Source organism: Bombus bifarius, unplaced genomic scaffold, assembly GCF_011952205.1.
Source record: "Bombus bifarius isolate JDL3187 unplaced genomic scaffold, Bbif_JDL3187 scf7180000008203, whole genome shotgun sequence".
NCBI classification, from domain to species: Eukaryota; Metazoa; Arthropoda; class Insecta; order Hymenoptera; family Apidae; genus Bombus; species Bombus bifarius.
Genome location: NW_022884507.1, coordinates 871945 through 882764, shown reverse-complemented (window position 1 = coordinate 882764; position 10820 = coordinate 871945). Strand labels below are relative to the sequence as shown.

Here is a 10820-nt window from a genome sequence, read left to right as displayed (position 1 = left end):
CTCTCTTTCTCTCTCTCTCTCTTGCTTCCCGTGAAAATTTTTTCAGTCTTTTCAAATCTAAACTAGTCACTCTTCGCGAATAATATTCTTCTAGAAGTGGAAGAAACACGATTGATTTTGAATGAAGGCTATAGAAAAAAGGCTCGATAATAATTGTGACACTGTATTTCTTTCTCCTTCATTCACCTCTTTCTTATCCTCTGTTACCAGTGTTTTATCACCTTCGTATATCCTTCTAAGAGAGAGAGAGAGAGAGAGAGAGAGAAAGTCCTCCGAACCTTCTTTCGTTGAAGGACTTTTAAACGTCTTCTCACTCGTTTCTCCTCGTTTCGACGTCGATGTAGCTCCTTTTCCCTCATACGAAAAATAACTCTTATTTACAAACACACTGAGTTTTTTTCTTTTTCACTCTCTCTCTCTCCCTTTTTATTACGCAATCCACGAATGTGTACACTCGCTTTCCGATACTCTCCCCTCGTGTAATCCTTTTCGTTCCTAAGCCCCTTTCTGTCCTTTTAACTAATTTTATCAATTTTCAACAACGATACGTTCAGTTCTTTATTTTCTTCTTTTTTACTGCTATCAGTTCACTTGTCGTCTTACGCTGTAAATTCCACTTTTCGACGAAACGAATTCTCATTCAATTTCACTATCAACTTCCATGATCTTTGTGATGTTGATGTCTGAAATGAAACAGTAAACCATTAAAGCGCTATTTAATACTTGTGTCAACTAATTTATTTTTCTATTAAAAGAATCATAAGTTCTTGCAAATCAAGAATTAAATTCATCTTGATATAAAGAAATTCTTGAAAAATTTTAAATTGTATAATTTCATTAATTATGGATCCACAAACCACGTGTACCACCTGTTTTGTAAATACATTCATATATATTCATATATTATTGATTGGTAATTTTATGAAATAATTTAAGTTCTTAAAAATTTCTACACTCAAAAAGATCTCAGAATATCGTATCAAGTACTTCTAATTACAGTGATATATTTGTCACCCAGCGTATAAAAGCTAGGTTAGGAACTGATGCGCGTGCTTATAATCTAAGATGTGTTTGTTACTAAATTTGTTACACGTTCATGCAACTTTAACCCTTACAGGAGGAACACAGAATTAATAGCGACAATAGTAATGATGAATTTTTTAACGAATACAATTAAATATCAAATGGATATTTAAGTAACGCAAAATTACTATTGAAAGAATTCATTTCTAAATGCTTTATTATTTAAAATGCAAGTATTAGATATATATGTATATGTATGTACAGTCGATCACAAAGATTCAGACACTGTACAATTTTCAATAAATGTACAAGGACCAATAAAAATGTAGTATATTATGTTACATTACACTATATAAATAACAATAGAATAACAATAGAAAAAGTTTTTAAGTTATTATTTATTGTTGTGTAGATATTAGAAGAAATACTGAAAAAGAGAAAATTTTCATGTTACAAAAAATTTCGGGAACAAGATATATATACTATTCATTGCAGTAAGACTAACGATCTAGTACATCTATAAATATTAATTAACAATTAAAAAATTCAACAATGTCGTGAATTTTGTACTTGGATTGAGATAATCACTAATGTGTTTTAATATACTATAGAACCCTACTTTTTTATCACACTCACACGTTACAAGTTATAAGAAAAAAAGGGGAAAAGCATAATTCCTTTTCTATCGAAAATAAAGCATTCTTGTCCGTTGATATGTCTTTTAAACGCCTTTAATTAAATATCGAAATACATATTTATATAAATTTTTAGCAAAATTCGAGAAGCATACTTCAACCAATAATTGTATATATAACTTCCTTCTTAAACATAAGATATAAAATACATTTTATAATGTCAATCCTATTACTTCCAAAATATATCTCGTAAGTAAGCTACCCAATAAGTGTCGACGGTAAACGTGTCGCCTATTATTAGGCACGTCGTTTCCGCATACGCGCACGTAGGATGTGTTATATATAGGTTTATTTAATGAAAAGAAAAGTAAAATAGTCTAAATAATTTTGATACTAATCGAACTTAACAGGTTTTAATCGTGAACGTATTTCCTACAGCATATTTTTTTGTTTTACAAATGTAACAATGTATTATAGATAAAATTAAAATCATGAAATCTCGCGAGTATATCATTAAACAATCGGAATTTCAACGCTAAAATTTATATTACAGAATAATAATTAATAATTACTTTAAGAACAAAGTATGTATTTCTAGGTACTCAACAAGATGTATATATATAGATTTTCTCAATTTTATCATGGTTATGGCATTATGGATATTATTAAATACTGTTATAAAACTAGATAAAGTTAGTTACAAGAACCAGTAACAATTTATTTAATTAATTGCTAATATTTTTATTTAAAAATATGTAATTCAAGTATTACAACATGCAAGTATTACATCGATATTTTACATATTTGAAAAAATTTGTTGATTTAGTACTAATAATAGTGTCTAATGTGGCATAAGATTTTAAAGTACACCAATTGCCGATAACATATCATAAAAATTAATCTAAAAGATGTAAAATTAAAATGATATAATCAAACAATAAATAACATTTTTCAGGCACAATAAAGAATCCTACTAAATAAACAATTAACAATAATCTAAATATACATGCATTCTAAGAAGGAAACCAAATAATACCAAGATCATCTAAATTATACCTTTTTATTTTACTGATATTTATAAATTTCTATATATTCATCAAAATGGAATAGCGAAGGAATAAAAAACCAAAGCTACAATTAAGAAATAAACAAAACAGAATAATAATTAAACAAGTAATACTACTTCATCTAACTTTATTATTTTATATCACCCTTGTATTTCTTAAGATTATAAAAGAGATTATAAAAGTATAAAAATTTTTTGAAAAATATTTCGATTTTATGGTGCTTTATTTACTAAACTTCTAATTTATTTTATTAAGCATATCCTGTAATGTGTACTTCAGATTAATTATAATTATACATACATACATACATTAAATCAATAATATTGCATAAACAAGAAATGATATTTATATACATAATCTAGTTACATTTTACCAATTAATTTAGCCTATATTCATTCTTTAATGTTTATCGTAACAAACTATGTATAACACTATATAATTATGTATATCCTTTGAATTTAAACATTAATCTTCACATATTATAAATATTCAATATCATAAGACAAAATGTAACACATTTTAAAAATGGAATTAAAATGTAAACAAATATTTAATTGTTTATAATTATTACTTTTCCTTAATTTTAGTCATAGTAATAAAAAAGACAAAATTATATACTATAAAAGATGCATATTTCCACAATATATCTTCCATAAAGCTATACTTTAACATTTTAAAACAAAGTATATATTGAATTGTTATTTGAACTTTTGTCAAGAAGTATCGTACAAAGTTTTAATATCAAATGTCACATTATAAGATTTTTGTACTGAACGTATAGCAATGTATAATTTTTATCAAAAGGAAAAATGATGTAAGTGATTTATATTAACAATCAAAGTAATATTTCTTTTTTATTTCATTTTATTTACGTCATTATACTTTAGACACAGAGCCTATTACAAGGAATTTGGTGAGTTTTTATTTCTAATTCCTTATACTATTATGCATTAGATTCTTATATTGGATTTTTAATTCTTACATTATTGTATATTGCTACCCTATTATAATCAAGTTAATATTATTGTGGACTACATTCATTTATTTTATGATAAATCAAATTATTAAACAAATATTGTACTACAAATTACTAACTGTATAATGCAAAAGAAAAGTTAATAATGTTTTAATTTTGCATTAAAGTAAGCAACTGTTTTCTTCATTAATCCTCTAATCAAATATCAATACTTAGAAGCTACCCAACAAAGCCCACACGTTTTATCATGAATCATTACTTTATACAAATTTTCATCATCAGTATTATAATTTCTATCTGCACATTAAAAAAAAATTTAACATATATCATGTAAAACACAGACATTGTTTTGCTTTATGTCTCCATATACATATAATATGTTTCTAGTTAAAGAAATAAAATTCTTAATTAGATTTAAATTCCAACTGTACGTATATGACATGATTTTATACTTTTTTTATTAACAAAAATTTTGCTTCCATTAATTAAATGATGAAACTAATATTTTTGAATGTTTAGAATGACAAAACTAATATTAATATCCAAGATTTAATGAACATATAATATATATGATAACATAGTACACATAACGCCAATTTATAATTTCTCACATTGATTATTTTTTAATTCTGAAATATAAAATAGAAAGAATGATATTATATAATCATCTTCTAATATGATCTAGAATATTAATTACATGGCATATATTATGTACTTCTGTAAATATTCATATTTATTATAAAATATCCATTATAAAATTTTATGTGACTTTACATTTTTAAATAACTTAGATAAAATAATGTGCGATTTACAATGATAGTAAAAATGTGCTTCTTTCAATATAAATGAGATTATACTTCATGAATATATTTCATGTATTATAATATTAAATGATCTAATATATTTATAATATTTTAATTATTGATCTTAAATAGTTAACTCAGTTGGAATGTGTTCATGACAATAATTTAATATGTACTAATGCACATCATCTTAAAAAGTCAATACTTTTAAATCTGCCATTAAATACCATAATCAGTACTACTTTACTAATTTAATAACTCATTTATTAATCAATAAATAAAGTCGTAACAATGCTTAACAAGTTATAAATATCAAAGTAATGAAATATCAAACAAGTCATAACATTCAAGATATTAACACTAATTAATTACTAAATTATAACTAAAATATGAATAACATTGAATATAAAAAAAATTCTGTAATATTAGCATAAAAATTAAATGTTTAGTTTATACACAGATATGAATTTTATATTTAAAAATTTTATTTCTATTAAGAATTAGTGCAATCAATAAATCAATTTTAATCATAATTTGCATCAATAATAAATAATTGCAAATCTTACGTTATTCTGCATTACTTGTTTCTTTTCATTGCACTTATACATTAATTACAGATTGTAAAAATTATATATTATTAATTAAACAATAATAGAAATTAGAGATACAAGTATTTTAACAATTATATATCATTATTAAACGTGCAGTATTAAAAACATAATAGTAAATATCACACATATATATAATAATGTTGTTTCTTTTACACTGCAATATTCATTAAGAGCTTATAATCACATTACTTAACATATTGTTGCATGTATATCTCTAAGTTTTTATTACTGTAAACATTTGACAAATGTAAAATATTTAAAAAATTGTTCGCCGTATCAAAGTATGAAAAATCTAATGAACCTGATCTGTTGTTGCACGTATTATAATAAATTATAAAAATAAATAATATAATAGATATAAAACAATTAATAATTGAAACTAAAAGAATTATACCATTTTTATGTTTACCCTCAGTAACTTTGATTTCAGAAAAACTTCTCAAATCTTATAATCTCAATTTAAAATTTACGATATAATAGTCTTTTTCGCTTTGCTTCTTCCTCTCTAATGTTCTAAAAATGATGGAGGCTACATTGATTTTGAAAACTCAAAATATTTTACATATTTTAACTATTTTACATATTTTAAAATCCAAATATTCTAAGAATATGTAATTTCCTTTTTAAAATATATGATAATTTAGAATTTACAATATGGAAAGAAACAATACATGAAACACAAACATAGAAGTTTCGTAAAGTATTCTGTACTTTAAAATAAAAAAACCATTAAAAGATCAATGACATAAAACTTAAAATTTCTACAACACAATCAAATTTATTCTTATATGTTATAATCTAACTTTTATTTTAAAATGGAATTAAATTTATAACCAATTTTCATATACACTATAAAATCTAACAATTTGTTAAAAATCTGTAACTGACAATAGGATATAGGAACTATTCAAATAGAATATAAAAAATATAATATTATAATGGCAATTAATAACTTGCTTTAATTTCTACTTGTAACCATTTGAAATACTTATATTAAACATTATGATATTACTTTTATTTTTTATAACCAAGTTAACATCATATTTGATATAATTTCAAAAATAGCAATACATTTCATGTAAGATATGTCGCCTTACTAACTGAACAATAAAATGATCTTGAATACATCTCTAGTGAAGTTTTACCTTCTTTATTTTATAAAAAATACATCTTTTTACAGAAAGTGGAGAGTAAAACTTTATAAATAATAACAAATTGTAACAAGTTGATAACAATTAGACTAGACATTTACTGATTTCAAATTATCGATATACAATTTTGGAGGAAAAGGGAAAAACAATTACATTGTTTGAAATTCTTGTTTTGTTTATTAACATGTATGAATAATGAAAACCAGTAAAATTATGGTAAGATCAAGAAAAAGAGATGATTAACCGTATTTGAGGTTAAGTACTAATGATCAGTAACCTAACCTAGAAACATTCGTTTCTACACGAATCACAAAATCGTAAATTTAAAAAGAAAATAAGAGATAAAAATAACATTAAAAAATTAATTGATGAAAACAAATATAAGGACATTAAAAATAATTAAATCTATTATACACTATTTTCAGTCCATTTACCTTTTCGATGCAGTACGAACGTTTCAAAATACACAATACAATAAAATTTCATAATTTAAAAATTTAAGCCTTAAGAACTAAAAACAAAATAAATGAATTTTTTCGTTTATAGATATTCTTCTCTTCCTTCTTTCATATTTTCACGTTTTTCTAACTACATTAATGAAAAGAATAATAATATAAATAAAAGTATGAAATTATACTTCTTTAGTTTTTTCTACTACCTATCTCCCCCCTCTATTCTGTTTTCCTTCTTTTCTCCCATTTTCTTTATCTCGAATAACTAATTAAAACATATGCTTTGCAAGAACAAATGATTACATATTTTTATAAATGTTATATATTAAAATTTTGACTCACCAGGTATTTTTCATTGTTAGACACTTGATAAAATACCATCCAACACTTCACTACAAAGCACAGATATTTTTCAACGATGCTGTTAACTTGTCAATAGACACACTGGTTTCTAAAAATTATAATTTCCTTTCTTCTGCTATTAAACAAAATTACACAATTTCCATCATTTACTCTTTCTTAAAATTGTTAAATTGACACACAGTGGGATGTTTTTCCAATTTAGCTGGTCAAAATTACTTCTGTTATTTGCTTGATCGACAACATGATTACTGACTTATTTGTGGTAAAATTAAAACAATTTAAAGACAAAAAATCATTAGAATGTGTTTTTAATGGTTTAATTGTTATTATCGATAAATATAATAATATGTACATACAATTAAATATAACTAAGATATGTGTACAAAATGTATGTTTTATTTCAGATTTTAAAAATGGAAATTTATTTTTAATTTTCTTGGTCTAATCCTCCAAGTATTCTTCATGACTCAAAATGTAATTTTTAACAAATTTTAATTTTTCATTAATATTACAATGTTATTTTTGTTGCATTATATGAAATATATTTTGAAATATTTCTCTTTGATATATATCTCTTCGAGTCATTGTTTTAACCCAAAATGCTCCCAAAAACAAAATTTTCAAGTAAAAGTAATCCTTAGTGAAAAAATATCACATATGACCATTTATTATATTCGCAATGATCACAAGGAGATTCATGTATTTTAACAAATCCTTTCAAGTTATGATGATAGATCCTTTAAATTTAACTAAAAAATTCCTTTCCTTAATACTCTAAGTATGTTGAAATGAATGAAATTTTAATTAAAATGCTTGAGACTTATGCACCTTTACGTACTTCAGAACAAGGAAATAATTTGATACTGACAGGTACCTTTAAAAACAGGAAAAAGTGACGAATTTGAAAGATTATTATCGCGGAAATAAGCAACAAAATGTACGTTCGCTGTGAGACACGGTCAAGTTTCAATTAATCATCAGAAGCTATACATGTTAATGTGAAGATGAAAACAGTTGCAATTTATTGCCTCCGTGGTACTTGCCTTTCTCAGATAAAAAGTTATTTTTACCTGTAATGAGTTTAACAAAACTGACTTTTGTCCAACTAGATCGAGCAAATAACCCACTGTGCGACGTAAGAAACGTGCTTGACACCTTTTTCTTTGGTAATGAACGGTGTGGTCACGAAAATGGAAAAATAAATAGATCGTGACCATGAAATCAAATATTAACCGCACGCATAGTAAGTTTCTTATCAGAGAAGACACTAAAAAATCTTGTTGATAAGCTCGACTTGTGATTCTCACAGGCCTGAGTGGCGACCGTATTTCACACGTGGACACTTGTATCTTTTCGTGAATACGAGCGGTTAAAATGTCGGACTCCCACGCCACCACCTTCAGACAATTACACGTAACGGTTGACACTATACCGACACTGTATCAATGACACTAAGTGCACAGTGCTCCATAGCATGATTATTTCAAGTTAACACCGTTATAAGAGGACACTAAACGAACGAGAAACAGTATACGTATCGCGATCAATCCGTCCATTTGTTCAACTAGTCACCTGTTAGAAGCAGACTGACTAATCTTTTTCCTGTGATTAAATCTTTACTTTGTTTTCACACTAGACGAATAATACCATCAAAGCATAATACACTTGTTACTCACAAGCGAACATCCTCATGTTAATCGCAAAAAGCGGTAGCGTGTTCTTTATCACAAGGAAAAAACAGCAGAGAGAATAACGAGAGCGCAAGCACGAGGAAAGACGAAAAAAGTCAATGGCTACCGTTTGTTTTCTTTCATTCGTTCGTTTGCTTGTTCGTTCAACTGCGACTACGTTGAATCGGGTTTAATCGGGTCAAATCGGCTCAATTCAGGTTATGGCCATCGGGGAGTCGAGCATGCTTTGCATGACGCGGCCCGACGACAGGTATATCACGTGGTTCGTCGCGTCCTTTCTCACAATCAGTCGCAACGTCACTGTAGTTCTTTTCAGTTGACTCGGTCAAGATATCGCACTAAGTCAATGTTCAGAAGTTGTCGGCAACTTCTCGCCCTATGAATAGGCGGTTCAACGTGCCTGGATTATTGGTGTGATCAAGTACATACACTAGTAGACATGCTGCATATACCACGTCGTGGTATGGTTCTGGCGCCGTCGGCGCTGCTGCTGCGGACGGAGAAGGCCGGAGTAATAAAACTGGCTGACACCCCCGCGAAAGCGCTGCAATGAACTCGCCCGGTTTGTAGGGTCAAAAGCACCGCGGCAAAATAATAACAACGCAGCCGCCACCACCGTCGTCGTCGCCACCGCCGTCGTCGTCGTATAGGCTGAGGGGTCAGCAGCGTCGCAACTGTAACCGCCGTCACGAACGACCTTCTTAAAACGAGTTGATCCCGTTGTTGTTGTCTCTGCTGCTGTTGCCGCCGCCGCCGCGAGAGAAACGGCGCGACGCCCCGACGCGGCGGAAAGTTGTCAAAACAGCACAACGTCGCGCGTTACCGCTGCTTCTGCTCCTGCTGCTGCTGCTGCTGCTACCACTACTACTACTACTACTACTGCTAATGCTGTTCCACCTTCTCCTCCTTCTCCTCCTCCTTCTCCTTTTCCTTCTACTGCTGTTGTTATTGCTATTGTTGCTGCTCTTGCTGGTGGTTGTTCGCGGCCGCGGGTTTTGGCGGGTTTCCACGAGCGACGAGCGCGCACACCACTGGCACACACCGCGGCCGCCGTGCATTCACCTCGTCCTCACACCTTGCGCCACCGCTGTCGTCGCCGTCACTGTCGTTGTCGTTGTCGCCGCCTTTGCCACCACTTTTAACGTTATTATTTTTGCCCTTGTTATTAGTATTCTCTTCTCCGTCGTTCTTTCCAATATCTTCTTTCGATTAAACTGTATTACTTTGTGTTGTCGCGATCGGTTTTTACCAAGATTTCCTCGTGCACCGAGACCAAACCAAAAATCGTTTCGCCACGCTACTTTCTGACACGCCGAGGGATTACACACCCTTAAAGTAACCTTGCCACTCTTGAAACGACCGGTTCCAAATACTGACTCACAAACTAACGCATATAAACTATTCAACGTCCTCCCACTAGACACGAGATTTGTATCCCCTAATCGCGGATATACCGCATCACTTTCACGGGCGAACATGGAGCTCGATCCATGCCGAATGTTTTCTAAAACGTCCGCATCTCCGTTTTGTGGCGCTTCTCATCTGTCGTTCTTCTCTGTCTCTTAATATTTTCACCTCTTCCCACTGATCATCAGTACCTTTTCCATGTGGTTTTTGCTCATACTCAGGTTTACCAACCCTATCTGTGATGTAAATTCAACTATTTCAATTATTTTTAAATAAATATTTTTAATGTCACTTTCTTTAACCTTGCGTCTTCACTTTCTTTTAACTATTTTTTTACTAAAATTATATAAATATAGCTTTTTTACATTATTTTAAACAAATTGCTATTAAAAAAATATGTATATACATATATGTATATATTTATATAATCTTGTAAACTAGGTTATATAGTACTCCAAAGCACTAGATAAATGAAAATTTTTAATTCTAATATGTAGTGTATAAATAGACTTTTAATAATTTCAATTTTTAAGTGATTTTTCATAAGTATTACACACCTTAAACTCTAAAATGATATATATAATAGAATGAGGTATATATACATACATATATACTTATGATAGTATTATTGATGTAATACT

General features: G+C 28.8%; 1 pseudogene; it reads right to left on the bottom strand.

Moving 5' to 3' along the window:
- Positions 1-310: 310 nt before the first annotated feature.
- LOC117210386 lies at positions 311-10426 on the bottom strand (annotated as a pseudogene).
- Positions 10427-10820: the final 394 nt, after the last annotated feature.